Source organism: Cupressus sempervirens, chromosome 4, assembly GCF_028749045.1.
Source record: "Cupressus sempervirens isolate cs-2001-9-10 chromosome 4, ASM2874904v1, whole genome shotgun sequence".
In the NCBI taxonomy this organism is placed as follows: Eukaryota; Viridiplantae; Streptophyta; class Pinopsida; order Cupressales; family Cupressaceae; genus Cupressus; species Cupressus sempervirens.
The window spans coordinates 704,343,279-704,360,831 of NC_143121.1; positions in this window are offsets into that span (position 1 = coordinate 704,343,279).

Below are 17,553 nucleotides of genomic sequence, written 5' to 3' on the forward strand. Positions count from 1 at the left end.
TGAGCTCAGAGACTTCTTTCTATAATTTGTGTTAGTTTGCAGATATAAAGAGGGTATATAGGGGCGTTAAAGAAGATTCAAGGGTTGAATTTGACTTCCCTAGGGTAGTTGACGAGCATTAATGATTAGTTAGAGTGTCTTTAGGGGTAGTTTTAGTAACTCATAGGGTTTTTTACAACTTAGTTGGACTTTGGATGTACTTGGACTTCATTTTATAAGTTTTTGGGTCCCAATTTTGAGGCTATCTTTTTGTATCCAACCTAGGTGATTGGAGAGGGTGTACTTAGTGAGTTCTTCTCACATTTTTTAGTTTCTAAATAGTGGATTGGGGGAAGGTTTGGTGAATTTGAGAGAAAATTATTTTCTCATTTTCCATCATTTTTGTAACTTAATGTTCTTTTGAAAGTTGAATAAAGGTATAGATCTTGTTTCCATTTTTAGAGTTTATTCAAGCCTACTTGTTTGTGCAATTTTTGTGTATGTTAAGTGATTGATGGAGTTAGACTTGAAATTGATACCTATTCCTTATAACTTATCTCTCACAATTATAATATCTTTCTGCAAGTGATTAACTTTGATAGCTTATTAATTATGTCACACCAATTTGCAATTATCATTTTATGGAAAATTTTGCTTTTCCTTTTTTATAATTATATTATTTAACCTATTAGTGAAATATTTATACATAACTAATTTTTAATGAGTTATGTAGTTCAAATCCTTTTCCTTCGAATTAGGTATCATTCATATTTATTCACCATCTTTCTTAAGTTGGTGAATCGCATTAGTTTTCTTTTCAAGTTCCAGTTAAAGGTTAGTTTTATTTTTAGTAATTTCCATTTTAGATTTTATCTTCCCTTGTCTCTGAGAAATCATTAGCTTTAAGGTGATAACCAGCTAGGAGTTGGCTTTATCCAAAGATTCAGTCCAAATTCTAAGTCACCCACAACTTAGGAGTGTTTCAAGTATCCTTGAAGTATCAAGTTGTGTAGCTTTATAGGGGTGTAATTCCAAGAGATAACATAAGCATAACAAAAATAAAATCTCAAAATCACTAAAGTGTGGCCTAACTGAGCATCTAATTATGAGTGCTAACTTTTTAGGATGGTACACATTACTAAAAATGTTGTGATTCAAGGATACTGATGTGCTTGGTAAAATAAGGTATAATTTTGATAATGTTTGTTGGCTTGCAAAGTCTCCTATAGGACTACAATGTTCCCTATGGGAAGCATAGTGAGTGGGGGACACTTTTCATGCCTTGCTAGAAGACCTCCAAGATTTTATAAGCTGACTCTTCATTGAGTGGAAAGGGAAAAGGAGTGCAGAGAGGTTTTGACAAAAATCAAGGTGATGCACAAAACTTTTGATCGAGCACTCATTCTACCTCAGTATGAAGTATTGAGGCACGTAATGGATCCCTCCAATTAGAAAATAATTAATAACATCTATACGATAGAATTCTTAAACATAGAGCATGACATACAAGAAAAACTACTCGTAGAGAATAAAAGTGCATAGTTAAATTAATAGCTATCCATATGAGCACATTAAAGTCTAAATTTTCATAGAAGATATTCATAAAGAAAATTAAATTTACAATAGAGACCAAAGAGAAAGAGATACAATTGATTATATTAACAAGTCTCAAAAACTTATTACAATTTGAAGACTTTATATACAGGAATCCTCTCAATTTTAGTAATTATTCTTCTTTATACTCCCTTTATAATGCATTTCCCTCCCAATTTTAAAGGCCTTGGTATAACATGTCTTATGCAAGCGTAGGCGGCATGACATTTTTTGGGGTGCCCCTTCCTATATTTTTTATTAGGTCTTAATCGTGTTAGGATTAAACATCAGACATAAATAACAATTACATGCAAATATAAACAATATCATAATATAATAGATCACACAAAAGAGAACACAAGACACCAAGATTTAATGTGGTTCACCCAATCCCTAGGCTATGTCCACCAAATAGCAATTTCAATATTATTACGATCCATTGATTACAACCTAATTACAATCTATAATCCCTTATAGCTCAATACTGCCACAAGAAGCAATTTTTGCATCACACCTTATGAAAAAATCCCTAACCCTAAGCCCTTTAAAATTATTTTTGCCACTTTAGGGTTAAAATTAGTTACAACATATCGGCCATAAAATGCCAATATAGTAGTCCCAAAAAAATTTCTCCCTGCTGAGGAATTATGGAGTATGTACTATATTTCCCTAATCAATGACCACAATCTAGAAAATCCTCCCCTTCTTATCCTTTAAAAATCAAACACATGTCAAACATCTCCCTAGCCAAGGAATGACACATCATGTAGGTTATAATTTTGTTGTTATTACTCTACAGAAGGTGGTGGGCATCTAAATCAGGAGGTACATGAAGTCTAATGAAGAAAATTTCCCCAACGTGGTCCTCACTACATGTGAAGACACATCTTGGCATTGGAACCATGTTGAAACATTTGTTGATGTTTCATCTAAAAGAAGCCAGGGCCCATGGCATTTAGAGAGGTGGACAACACAGACACATGGTGCATCTTTTATTTTCTCACAAGAATATTGCGGGAATGACCCCATGCAAGTCTTTTGTGCTAAAAAGTGACACTGTCTACTGCTACTCCTTGTATCATTTTTTTTTGGGGATGAAGTTGGATCTCTACGAATTTTGTTTTGTGACACTATGAAATTTTACCTCATAGTTTTGGTGACTCTTCGAGACACCATTCTTGTTCCATGGGAAGGAAAGAATATGCACTTCGTAAATAAACTTAAAATATGTGTGAAGGCACACTTAGAAAAAACTAGCTAAAATAACATTTTCTTAAGGGACATATGGTCATGCATGCAAGCACTTCTTGGAAAGAAGGAACCCTATTCTACTATATACAAAGTGTTATATTGGAAAGTTGCTAAACATATCCATTTACAAGATTGCAAAAAGTAGTTTCCCTTTCTAACTAGCATTTAATATTTTACATGCTTCTAGGAAGCCAACTAGAAGCACATCTAGAGATGTTGAAAGTGTCCCTACTATTGGAATGCTCACTTGGAGGCAAGAAGAAAGAAATTTTCCCATGTTTGGATGTGGACCTAGGGCAAGTGAGGGGGCTCCCTCTTCTTGCTATTAAATTATTCCTAGCACTTTATAGTGAACATGACATGAGGGGGTGACTTTTAGTTCTAAGTTAGGTGCTTGGCATGGCACCTACCAATAGGACTCAACATACTTTGAACTAGAAGTTTCCTATCAAAAACCAAATCTAATAGCTCATCTTTTTCTGTAAAGGTTAGTTCCTACTATATCTACTTAGAACCATCTAAGTCTGAATATTTATGTTAGAGGGTGATAGATGCATATATGGCATCAATTCTCTTAGGAATGTGTAATCCACTTCCTCCCCATCATCGGCCTCTTCTTGGACCCCAACCATGAGTGGAAAGTATCCAAAAAATATTGTGCGATATTCTCACTTATACACTTCTCCATTTTGGTCATTGCTACTCTTATCCACCATTTCATTATTGCTTTCATAACAAAGCCTTGAGAAATGTTTGTGCATAGTTTTTCTTTTGAAACCACCATTTATGTAGGGAAGGTGAGAAGAGAAATTATCAAAAACTACAATTTGAGTATCCTCCATCCATACTTTCCCAATAGTCTCCTTCCCCTTTTCCAATCCCTCTAAAATTATTATTATTTTCTCATGGGCCATAAATAATTTGTGTGTCAATAAACACAATTATGGGTTCTCAAATAGTCACCTAGTTCTTTCATCTCTAGAAGGCACTTGCAAATTAAGAAGCTGATCATGATGATATCCCAGGATCTTGGCTTGTTGAATCATCCAAGGAAATCTAGACATGAGATCTTCCTACTATTTATTATATGCATTCTCCCCCTTAATAACCTAAACTCCTAAATATTTCACAATATTTCTTTGCAACTAATCTCCTCTTAGTGTTGGATGGGATGAAAATATATTCTCAAGCCCTTCCCATAGTCATATTTATATAGGCACTTGAGGAAGATTGAGATATTGATACTCTTGGTAAGGAGAAAAGACCTCCAAATTTCCCTAGAAGGGATAGGAAAAAAGAGTTTTCCCATATGATATCCATTAAAGAGACATGTAGATAAGAGGGTGTGATCTTTCAAAAGGCACAAAAGCCTTTTAGATCAGAGATTTGTTGTCGATCATTATAAATTGATCAAATAACTTGGTACTTTGAGAAAGATGCCTCAAATCAAGTAAAATTTGAAGATTATACTTGATCTTCAGTCATTAAGATTAGTGTCACATTGGGTGTGACAAAAAATAAATTGATAACTTCTAAAGTTGTCCACAAGAGTGCACCAACTTCTATAGGAAGCCTAGAAAGTGGGGGACAATTATTGTGGCTCCCTAGGTGACATATGGGATCTTAGAAGCCAACTCTTTATTGAGTGGAGGTGAAAAAAGGTTGCAGAGAGGTTTTGACTAAAACCAAGGTGATGTGTCAAAATTTAGACTAAGTGCATAGGATAGCTTAGTACAAGGTATCAAGGCATCGAATGGATCCTCCGACTAAAAAAAAAATTACTAACCTCTAAAGGAAAGAACTCTTAAACATTGAACATGACATATCAAAATAACTACTAGTAGAAAAATAGAGTGCATAGTCTAATAAATGACTATCCATAAGAGTGCATTAAAGTCTAAGTTTTCACATAAAATATTCATTAAGATAATGTGATTTACAACAAAGAACAAAGGGCTAGAGGAATAAATGATTACATTGAAAAATCTCAAAACTTGATTACAATCTTAAGGCTTTACATTGAGGAATACTCCCGATTTCAATAACTATTCACTGGACATTGTTTACAATGCATATTCATTCCCATTTTATAGCCCTAGGAGTAGAATGTCCCATTGTAACCATAGGTAGCATGAAATCCTTTGTTCATCCCTTCCTATGTTTATCAAGTCTCAATCATTCCATGCTTGTCGTCAAAAAACTAGATATATGTTGAATGGGTCTCTTACTAAGGTGGTGGTACATCACGTGAGGCATAATTTTTTCACTTTTCCTCTAGAGAAGGTGGTGGGAAATTGAATCTAGAGGTGAGTGAAAATTCATGAAGAAAGCATCCTCATCATGACTGTTACTATGTTAGCACATGTGAAGATGTATCACGAGACTAGGTATGTTGAAACATTTGTCAATGTTTCATATGAAATAAGTTAGGGCCCATGATGTTGAGAGAGGTGAATGACATGGAAACATGGCACATCCATGGGTTTCCCACAAAACTATGGAGGTAATGATCTCATGGGATCATGTCATGCTAACAATTGGCATTGTCAACTACTACTCCTTCAACTGTCATTGTTTAGGGATAAAGTTGGGTCACTGTGAAATTTGTTTTGAGAAACTATGAATTTCTATATCACAATGTTATTGTATTATCTATATTATGATAGATACCTTAATATAGTTTGTTATCTTGTGGTGACTGATCAAGAAATTGTTGTACACTCACCATGTTGTAATTATTCTAGCCCTAATTTTTTAAGTGACAAAAAGCTCGTATTAAATGGCTTAGGGTTATAGATTTCAATAGATGAGATGAGATGAGATAGTAGCTTCTTGCAGTAGTATTAAGATATAAGGGATTATAGATTGTAATCAAGATATAATCATTAGGTAATAATAATATTGGACTTGCTATTGGTGGATGTAGCCCAGTGATTGGGTGAATCACATTAAATCTTTGTGTCTTGTGGTCTTTTCTGTGTATTTTATTATTTTATGATATTGGATATTGTTAGACTTATTAGATATTTTCTAATTAACTCTATTTTACTTAAGCTAAAATTTAGGCATATAATAATTAATTCTTTTATTAATTATTATCATGCAACCTAGTTTTTACCTTTTAGGGTTTAGATCTTCTTTTATAAGAATAGATCTCCCTTTGTAACATTTTCATTCACTTTTGATTAATAGAAATTTCTCTTTTTTCTCATCAAGAATGTCTCCTTTTTGGATCTGGGTATTCCAACCTCCATAGCTTTTGCTTCTCTCTCTTTGTGACAGGTCTTTGTATGCAGGTGATTTTTTGGAGTTGTGGGGTTGATCTTTCATCAAATTCAACATGCTATCAGAGCATGTCGTGATGGTACATATAGTTTTCTATTTTGACATATTTTTTATAGTTTTTTTTTGTTGTCAAAGTCCAAAGTTCTATTTTTCCACTCTAGAAGACATATCTTGAGCATGTAATCTCTGATTTGGCAATTCTTTATATCATTGGAAAGCTCTTTTTGAGCTCTTCTAGTGATGCTAGTTGTCTTTTCAAATTTAGCACTGGGCACATTCTATTCAATTTTTTGCTTTTTTGCATCTTGGTGGATATCTTGGTAGTTTTAGGTTTGGAGATCGATTGTGTTGCTTCAAATGATTCATCATGGGTTGTACTATCTATTGTGTCATCCTTATGTCTCTTCCAATATTTGTAGACATCTATTGTATGCAATTTTGGAAAAGCACTGAGATAAATTGTCATATTCCATCTACATTTTTGTTTCAATTGTTTTTCCTTGTTTTGTCTTCTAATTAAAATAATTTCACCTAAGGAAACTCATACAAATTATTGTATTCTAAGGATTCACCATAGCTTGTTCCTTCTTGTACATGCACTACTCTAATTAAATTGATAAGGGGGGTCAGTGTTTTTCCTTTGTTTTCCATCTTCATTTGTCCAATAATTTTTCCCTTCTGTGACATTAGCCATGATGTGTTTGGAATTGCTCACCTTAGTATACAAATATGTATTATTTACATTCAGTACTTTTGGTTCACTTTTCCAATTGCATGTCATCTCTCCCTTGTCTGTATTAGGGGGTTCTTCTATTGATTCTTATGTTTCCTTGGTTTGATGGAATGAGATATGTATTCAGTATTTGTTCCTATGGACTAGGTGGATGCATTAGTTGGGTACTTATGCATTTTAGTGAGATGGATCATTTACCATATATACATTTTTATTTTCTTGTTTACTTTGGATGTAACCTTCCATGTTTGGTTGATCAACTCTTCATTCTTTGGTATTTTATGTCATATGTATCTTCGAGTTTAATTGTTTTCCTTTGTGTGCCTCCTGATTTGAGTAGCATCTTCTAAGAGCATTCGTGCAAATTATAGGCTTCTCTACCTAGCCAAGTTCTATTTTAGTAGAGGTTCTTCATATCAGTAGTTACTTTTGACCAATTTTTGCAACTTCTACATGCTTCAATGGTGCTCTTCATGATCATCCTTTTGTTCATATCTTCTAGGACATTCCCTAGTTTGGAGGCTTCTTGAGTCCTTCACTAGTTCTTTCAATATTCTTTCCATATCTTCTTGGAATAGGGTTTTTTTGATGATGTTCTCTCTATGTGTCCTCTTTATAGAGATTTGGTTGTGCTTGGGTACCTCATCAAGCTTTATTGTCAAGGCCAGAATCTACTTTTAGTAGTAGTTTCTAGATTTTTAGCTACTCTCTAAGTTTATCTTAAAGGGGTGTTAGAGTAATTAGATATTTTCTAATTAACTCTATTTTACATAAGCTAAACTTTAGGAATATAATAATTAATTATTTTATTAATTATTATCATGCAACCTAGGTTTTACCTTTAAGGGTTTGGATCTCCTTTTATAAAGATTAACCTCTCTTTGTAACATTTTCATTCAGTTTTGATCAATAGAAATTTCTCTTTTGGCTCATCAAGAATGTTTCCTCTATGGATCTAGGAATTCTAGCCTCCATAGATTTTTCTTCTCTCTTTCTATAATAGGTGTTTACATGCAAGTGATTCTTAGGAGCTATGAGGTTAATCTTTCATCAACTTCAATAGATATATTTGCATATATAATTATTATTGTCTCTCAATTCCTAGCAAGTTGTATTAGAGTGAGGTTGCTTCAACTATACTCTATAAGAAAGTCTTGCAGTTGAGTGGGAGTCTCACAATTGCATAGGAGCAATGATAAACAAGGGTAAGTTGAAGGTTGAGAAGTTTAATGGGCAGAACTTTTAGTTATGAAAAATGCAAATGGGGGACTATCTTTATCATAAGGATTCATCACAACCATTGGAAGGAAAATCCAAGAAAGAGGAAATTACTGTAGTGCAAGGTAGGAGAATCCCAAAAGGACATATCCTAGCCTCTAACAAATAACCACATAGCGGAAGAAAATCAATAACATAGATATTTAGATCCAAAATAGTGCCAACTCTCGTAATAGAATCATAAGATTTACATCCAACATACCGAGTTGTAAGGCCTTCTAGGTTGCAGCCATATACAAATAAAGTAACCATTTTGCAAGATCCCTCAAGATCCAACTCAATCCTAGCTAAACTAGAAAACATAATAGAAACCTGGTAGAAACCTCCAGTGAGATCTAAACTTGTGCTTGCAAGCCACCAAGAAACATTATTGTTTCTAAACCACATCTGCTAGTTATTCTCCAACTTCTCTATCTTAGGTATTCCTCTACTAGTGATGCAGAATGCTCTATTTCTACATCAACCCAAGCTCCTTATATAGCCAACTAAGCCACAAGTTAGCTAGTCAAGAAATTAATTACATTATAGGTCCAACCTTGGAAGAGTAAACCAAAACTATAGAAAATATGAACAAAAATCAATGCTAAGTTAAAATTAGGTCCACACATGACCCAATAACATGTCCCTAAGAGGGAAAGATGCCATGTCATCATACAAAACCACACAAGATGAAAACTCCACATGTTTCATGAAAATTGGCTAAAAATTGATACCTGAGGAAAACGATGATATCTCCCAAATGAAAATAAATTAAGACTTGCAATATTGTTTGTAGGTAGTATGTTAGGTCCTCTTTAAGAATCTAAGACTGCAAAGGCTCATTCATTAAGGATCAATGGCTACATAAAATTTAAGTTACTTAGACATAGGTCGATGTTCTATCCCACTATCCAAATCCAAGAGTGTGAATGCCAACTCCCTCTGATTGAAGTTCACAAATAAAATCTCAAAAGTCTGCTAGTGAATCAGAAATACATTACCATAAATCACTAAAATGGCTCTAACTTGATGTAGGGGCATTTGAGGGTCAAAGTTGTTGACTCAGATGTGAGTTTTGGTCAAGATTTACTTTCAGGGGTCATAACTTTTGACTCGGATGTGGGTTTTCACTAAAATTTTATAGGCAATTGCATTAGGAGTTATTTGGATTGCCAATGAGCTCAACTTGATAGGTAGTCATTTTGACATTTTTTCAAGAGCCTGAAAACTCATCTTGACCTCCAAATTTGGCTTTTTGTGTTTTTTTTCAATTTTTTTAGAAACTTGTTTTTTGTAATGAATTTGAAATTATATTTTTTATTTCGTTGATTAGTTATCAATTCATCTTGCCTTAGTTGAGGGCTTTTCTTGGGAAAAATTAAGATTTGTAGGATTAGTTTTAAAATTTACCAAAAATGGAAAAATTTGTTTTTCCTAAAAAAATTGCAAAATGTGGTAATTTTCAGAATTTTAATAAGTAGGTGTTTTTTTTCATTGTAGAGGTAGAGTAGAGTTGTGAAAGTTTTAATGAAGAGTAATAGTATTTTGAAACATCTGTCTTGTGTCAATTTCTAAATTATTCTTTGACAAGATTAGGTTACATCATTTAGTATCAAAGTAGTAAGATGGCTGGGAGAGGAAGAGGAAGAGGAGGCATCATGTCAATGCAAATATTGGTACTAGATATGCAGAGGGAGATTGAATGACTCAATGAGCGACTAGATAATCAAGGAATACAAAGAGGAAATGAATCTAATGAAGTGGGAGAAAGTGTAGTTGAAAGATTGGGAGAAATGAGCTATGAAGATAGAGTTCTCAGGGCCTTAGAAGAAAGGAGTCAAGCAATAAAGATTGATGTTTTAGACTATGCTAGTAGTCTTAAGCTAGAAGAACTAATAGACTGACTGAACAAAATGGTGAAATTTTTTGAATGGAAGCCTATGAAGAAAGAAAAGAAAATGAAGTTTGCATGTACAAAACTAAAAGGACATGCAATGATATGGTGGGATCACCTCCAAAAGGAACAAGTTAGAAATGACAAGGAGAAGATTAAGACATGGATCAAGATGGAGAAAAAGCTAAGAGAAAAATTCTTACCTGTGGATTATTCACAAACCCTCTTTCTTAGATTCCATAATTTGAAAGAAAACTTGTCTCTAGTGCAAGACTATACAAATGAGTTCTAATAGTTATCCATGCACATAAGGCATCAAGAAAATAATGAGTAGATGGCTGCTAGATATGTGAATGTCCTAAAATTCTCTATTCAAGATGAACTGGGCATGCATCATGTTAACAGTGTGGAGGAAGCCCACCAATTAGCTCTAAAGGCTAAAGAAAAGAAGAATAGGCAATATAACTTGAGGAATAGAGGTAGTTGAAGGGGTACCTCAACTCCATTTCAGGGAGGTTCTAATAATGGTTGGGGAGAGAGTTTTCAAGGTTCTAAAAAAAATATAGACACTAGGCTAGATCCTCCAAATCAAGAAAGAGAAATGAGGTTTTAGCAAGGTTGATGCTATGGAAGTGGAAGAGGCTGGGAAAACCAAAGAAGGCCTCTCACTTGTTTTAGGTGTGGAGAAGAAGGCCATAGGAATTTTGAGTGTTCCAATTTGAACATGTAGGATAGAAATCAAGGAGTATCATCTAGAGTGAACCTATCCTAGGTTGAAAATGAATTTGAACATGAAGTATCTCTGGATATGGGAGAAAGTCTCATGATGAGAAGGGCAATGATTACTCCAACCAAGGAGGATGTAGAGGAGAAAGGCATTGATGATTCATGGCTCAAGACCAACATATTTGGGACAAGGTGTACCTCAGGGGGAATGATATGTCAAGTAATTGTTGATGGAGGTAGTTGTGAGAATGTGGTTTCTAAAGAAATGGTGGATAAACTAAATCTCTAGTGTGAAAATCACCCTCGTCCTTATTAGATTGCATGATTTAAAAAGGGAAGTGAAGTCACAGTAGATAAGAGGTGCCTTGTTAAATTTTCCATAGAGAAGGTCTACAAAGATGAGCTATGGTGTGATGTGATTCCAATGGACATATGCCATGTCCTCTTGGGTCATCCTTGGTAGTATGAAAAAAAGGTTATTCATAATGGGGAAAATAATACTTACACCTTTTGGAAGGATGGATCTAAGGTAGTCTTATTACCTCCCAAGGGTGATGGAAAAATGTAGAGTATGTTGTCTGAAAAGGAACTTGTCAAGGAGATGAAAGTGTCAGGGTGTTGTTATGCATTTTTAGTACAAAAGGGGAAAGAGGAAGACTCAATTATACCCCTAGAAGCAGCTACAGTGTTGGAAGAATATTTAGATGTTATTCCAGAAGAACTACCTAATGGACTTTCCCCAAAATGAGATATCCAACATCATATTGATCTTATTCCAGGAGCAAGTCTCCCAAATCAAGCAACATATAGAATGAGTCTGACACAACATCCAGAACAAGACAAATAGGTGACTAAGCTAATAGAAAGGGGCTTAGTACAAGAAATCATAAGCCTTTGTGTTGTCTTAGCATTATTAACTCCAAATAAAGATGGAACATGGAGGATATGCATAAACAATCGAGCCATCAATAGGATAACCATTAGGTATCATTTTTCTATCCCACATTTGGATGACATGATGGATGTTCTTGTTGGAGTGACGTATTTCTCTAATATTGATCTACGAAGTGGGTACCATCAAATCTGCATCCGAGAGGGGGATGAGTGCAAAACAACTTTCAAAACTATGGATGGTTTGTATGAATGAAAGGTTATGCCTTTTGGTTTATCCAACACACCTAGTACTTTGATGAGACTCATGAACATTGTGTTGCATCCCTACATTGGTAAATTTGTAGTATTTTATTTTGATGATATACTAATTTTTAGTAAGGGAAGGAAAGAACATTTGCAACACCTGAGGATCATATTGGGGTTACTGAGAAGAGAAAAGCTCTATGCTAATTTGAAAAAGTTTAGATTCATGCGAGCAAGCTTGGTTTTTCTAGGATTTGTCATTTCTGCATATGGTGTTAAGATGGATCTAGAGAAAGTTCGAGCCATTCTTGAATGGCATAGTCCACCTAGTATCACTAAGATGAGAAGTTTTCATGGCTTGGCTACTTTCAATAGAAAGTTCATTCATAATTTTAGTAGCATTGTAGCACCTATGATAGACTACACTAAGGGTTGGGAGTTTTCATGGACCAAAGACGTTGAAGAAAGTTTCCAATACCTAAAGAAGAAGGTCACTGAAGCTCCAATACTAGCACTACCATATTTTGACAAAGTGTTTGAAGTAGATTGTGATGCCTCACATGTGGGCATTGGTGTTTTATTTAGCCAAGAAGGTAAGCCCATTCCCTTTTTTAGTGAAAAATTTAATGATGTGCGAAACAAATATTCTACATATGATATAAAATTATATGCAATTGTGCAAGCTTTGAGGCACTGGAAGCATTATCTAGTAGCCAAAGAATTTGTGTTTTTTATAGACCATATTGCTCTAAAATACTTGAACACACAAAAGAAATTTAACACTAGACATGGAGAGTGGGTCTCTTTCCTACATGGGTTTACCTTTGTTCTGAAGCATAAATCAATGAAATAGAATCAAGTTGTAGATTCCTTGAGTAGGCAAGTTATTCTTTCGAGCATCCTAGAAATAGAGGTAGTTGGCTTCAATGCAATCAAAGGCTTGTATGAATCTGATAATGACTTCTGGGAAGTTGTTGATCAGTTGAAGAATCTAGTACCTAGGCACCTAGACACTATTCAAGGTGAGTATCTAATGCAAGATGGTTACTTATTCAAGGGGCACCAGTTGTGTGTTCCTGTAGGCTCAATTGGGGAAAATATTATTTGAGAATTTCATAGTAGTGGTATGGTTGGGCATTTTGGAAAGGATAAAACAATAGCTTTGGTGGTAGATAAGTACTATTGGCCAAAGATGAAGGGAGATATCACCAGGTTTGTGGAGAGGTGTTGAATTATTCAAGTAGCCAAAGGGCACTCCTAGAACACCAGATTTTACATGCCATTACCAGTACTAGTAGGACCATGGAAAAACTTGAGTATGGATTTTGTATTGGGATTCCCACATACATAGTGAGGTAATGACTCTATCTTTGTAGTTGTGGACAGATTCTCAAAATGGTTCATTTCATTGCTTGTAAGAAAACTAGTGATGCTACTAGGGTGGTCGAGTTATTCTTTTCTAAAATAGTCAGATTGCATGGGGTTCCAAAAATGATCACCTCTGATCAAGATAATAAGTTCTTGAGTCATTTTTGGAGGACCTTATGGAAGAAAATGGGAAAAATTTATAGTTTAGTAGTGCTTACCATCCACAAACTGATGGATAAATAGAAGTTGTCAATCGCAGTTTGTGTAAACTATTTTGATGTATTGTTGGAGAGAATCCCAAACAATGGGATTTGGCATTGCCCCAGGTAGAATTTTCTTATAACAGTTCAATGAATAGGTCAACTGGTAAATCACCATTTCAAGTTGTTTATGGACGTAACCCTTAGGGTGTTCTCAATTTGGTGTAGCTTCCCTTGGGTGATAGAGTCAATGATGATGGAGAAGCCTTTGTAGAGAAGCTCTACCAGTTACAAGATAGCAATGAGTGATACAAAGCTTCTACAGATGCTACTTGAAGGTATTATGTTTTTAGTGTAGGGGATCTAGTGATGTTTTATCTTAGAAAGGAGAGGTTTCCTACCAGAACTTATCATAAATTGAAATATAAGAAAATTGGTCCCTGCAAGATTTTGAAGAAGATTAATGATAATGATTATGAGATAGAGCTCCTAAGTGGTCTTGATATATCTCTCGTGTTTAATATTTCTAATGTGTATACTATCTATGGTGATGATACCTCTATTGAAAAGAAGGATCCGGTAGATTGGACACACACCATACCCATCAAAAAAAGAGAAAAGATTACATAGATTCTAGATAAGAAGACTATTTAGACCCGCCAGGGTGACTACAACAGATATCTCGTGTAGTGGGAAGGGTTGGCACCGATAGATAGCACCTGGATTACGGAATGGGATTTACAGAACCTAAATGAGCCTAAATGGAACTAGTTTGAGGACCGAAACTTGCAGTATTTGTGTTCTTTTCAATTAAGGAGAATGACGCAGGGGCATCTGATGGTTAAGATTGTTGACTCAGATGTGGGTTTTGGTCAGGATTTACTTCTGAGGGTCATAACTTTTGACTCGGATGTGGGTTTTGGCTAAAAATTTATAGGTAGTTTTGCATTAGAAGGAGTTATTTGGATTATCAATGAGCTTAGCTTGGTAGGTGGTTGTTTTGACATTTTTTCAGGAGCTTGAAATCTCGTCTTGACCTCTAAATTTGGCTTTTTGTGTTTTTTAAATTTTTTTTAGAAAGTTGTTTTTGTAATAAATCCAAAATCATATTTTTGATTTCGTTGATTAGTTGGAAATTCATCTTGCCTTAGTTGGGGGCTTTTCTTGGAAAAAATTGGGATTCATAGGATGAGTTTTAAAAGTTACCAAAAATGGAAGAATCCATTTTTCCCAAAAATCCACCAAATATGGTAATTTTTAGAATTTTAATAAGTTGGTGTTTGTTTTCATTGTAGAGGTAGAGTAGACTTGAGAAATTATTAATGAAGAGTTATGGTATTCTGAAACATTTGTCTTGTGTCAATTTATGAATTATTCTTTGATGAGATTGGGTTACATCATAACTCCTATAGACGCTCAAAAATAAATTGCATCTACGACCTCATCACTTCTTCATACTAATTTGTCCCATTTTCTCATTCTACTAACTTTGATCTTTTGGCCAGATTGACCATATTTCGTCATTTGTATCCGCTTTCACATCAATTTCATATCAACTCGGAATCATATCAAATCAACTCAAAATCACCCCAAATCAACCTGGAATCACTCAAAATTAGTCCTAATCAACCCAAAACATATCAAACATCTCAAATCAATCATCATTTATTCACTCCTAGGCATTGTTGTGGCTTTCAATGCCTTGGAAACCTATCAACTTATCCATCTTATCAATCTGACCTTAGTACTGTCATGGCTCTTAGTGCTAGGTCAAAATTTCATTCATGTCATTCAATATTTGATGTTATTGAGGCTTTCAATGTCAGATCATGGCATCATCAACCATTTTAATAATATTGACAATGTTCGTTAGTGTTATTATGATCGAACCTTATCAATCAAATTCAATCCTGTAGCATTTACAATGTCGGTTAAATGTTACATATCAACCAATTCATGTCATGTGTCCTTGGCATGTTATCAATTTCAATCTATCAATCAATTTGACAATGGCTTTGGTCTACTTTCCATCATCTTATTCGATATCCATCATCATCACATTTTCATCAAAGGATACGGTCGCATTCATTTAATCAATTTGGCCAATCATCTGCTAATTTTCTCTATAGGATTAAATAACCCATAATTTAATCCTATTCTTTCTAATTATTCTTCCTAATTATCATCTTCAATTAATTAATTTTATTAATTAATTGGTTTATCATCTGCAAACCATGGAAATTCTTAATTTCGTAAGTTCCATTTTCCATCATTAATTCCATTGTCTACTAATTCTTATTTTGTGGAATAAGAGGATTTTTAATTCAAATATTCCATAAAATATTGCATCATCATGACACTTGGATGTGACACCTTGTGGATTCTCCTTTGACACTTGGCTGAGATTTGTCATAATCAAATATTCTTATCTCTTACGCATGTCCCTATTTGTCTTATTCGTCATAGATTCTTGGCTTTAAGTGGGTTGAGGAATCTTATGACGCGTCATAGATTCTCTTCCAAATTTGACTCTTGTGTGTCATAGAGTCTTACTTTTGGCATATTTCATCATATGCGTCGTAGAAATCTCTTGCCACATTGCATGTGTATAGGTGACAAATCCAATGTTCTCACCCTACATGAAAATTATAAAATGGACACCCTTCCTCTCATTTTGAATCTAGAATGCTCAAGTCTTGAGTCCTTGAATCTTTGAGTTTTTGAGTCTCTACTAATTTGAATTTTGCATTTCACTCTCACAATAAAATCACACTTCAAGTATTCTCATGGCTTTATCCCTATCATAGGCTTTTTCTTCAATCTTGTGTGCACTATAGGCAAATTGGAGCTACAATCATTCGGAGAAGAAAGGACATGGGAGCTACAAACGAAAAAGGGAGTTTTTGATCATGTTTGTTTTCTTTTGTTTAGTTTGGCTTTCATGGTAGACTAGTGGGTGCTAATACATGTTGATTGAGTTTTTGATTTGCTCATAGTGTGTTATGCTTCTAACCCATTTTTTTGGTCCTACATTTGGTGAACCCGACGTGAACATGCATATCTAACTTGGGTTTTTCTTGTTTTGTGCTTGTAGGTGCAAGGAAGGAGCTCACTTGGAAGGGTATAACGACTATCTACTCTTCCTTTTCACACCTAGATTAATTAGGGGGTCCAGTAAAATGCTTATATGCTCTTATTTTATGCATTATGTTAGCTTGCTGTCCTAGGGCACACTCTGCTCTGTCAGGGCACACTTAGGACCCCTAGGAGCAGTTTTAGGAGCCCAAAAGCCACCAAAACCTCTTTCTATTGTTTCTAATTTACCAAATACACCCATCTAAGCCCCAACTATGTCATTGATGCAGTCTACACTATTTGGGTGCACTTGGGAGTGTAGTTTTGAAAATTTTAGTTTCTGGGTCTTGACTAGGCACCCATTTCCCCACACTCTGCACCTGACTTCCCAACTACACCCTAAAACTATCAACTACACCCAACTGGGCCCCAACTACATCATTGACATAGTCTGCACTGTCTGGGTGCACTTGGGGATGTTCAGAGCCATTTTGGCCTTCTGGGGAGCAATTTGCACTATCGGAGCACACCTAGGTTCATAGTAAGCACATGCACCAATCAAAATCTATCTTTCAAGCTCCTATCACTCTCTAGGACATAGATTAGGTGATTTTGTGTTACTGATGACCTATTTGCAGCATGTAGCGATCATTGGATGAAGATATGATCATAACAAATTACTGATGTGTGTGCTTTGCAGGACATTGTCAAAGACTTTGTGTGTCTTTCAAAACTATGTGTGTGGATTTCCTAGATTAGATAACATTTTTTTTGGTGCTTAAAAAGAACCTTTTTCTTTTCTACCTGGCATGTCTACAGTGTTAGATCCCTAGGAGTTGCATTGGATGTATCCTCTCCCCTCGCCATTCGTGGATCTTGGGTGTAAGAGAAATCCATGCAACTTCTATAGGAGGCTTGCCTTGGACCAAGATACTCGATATTGGGTATGCCAGGGGATGACCTCAGAGTGGTAACAGGCCAAAGCCAAGTCAACATTCCAGTCACTATATAAAATTTGATTACGGTGAAAGCTATGTCGGCGGTATTGTTGCATG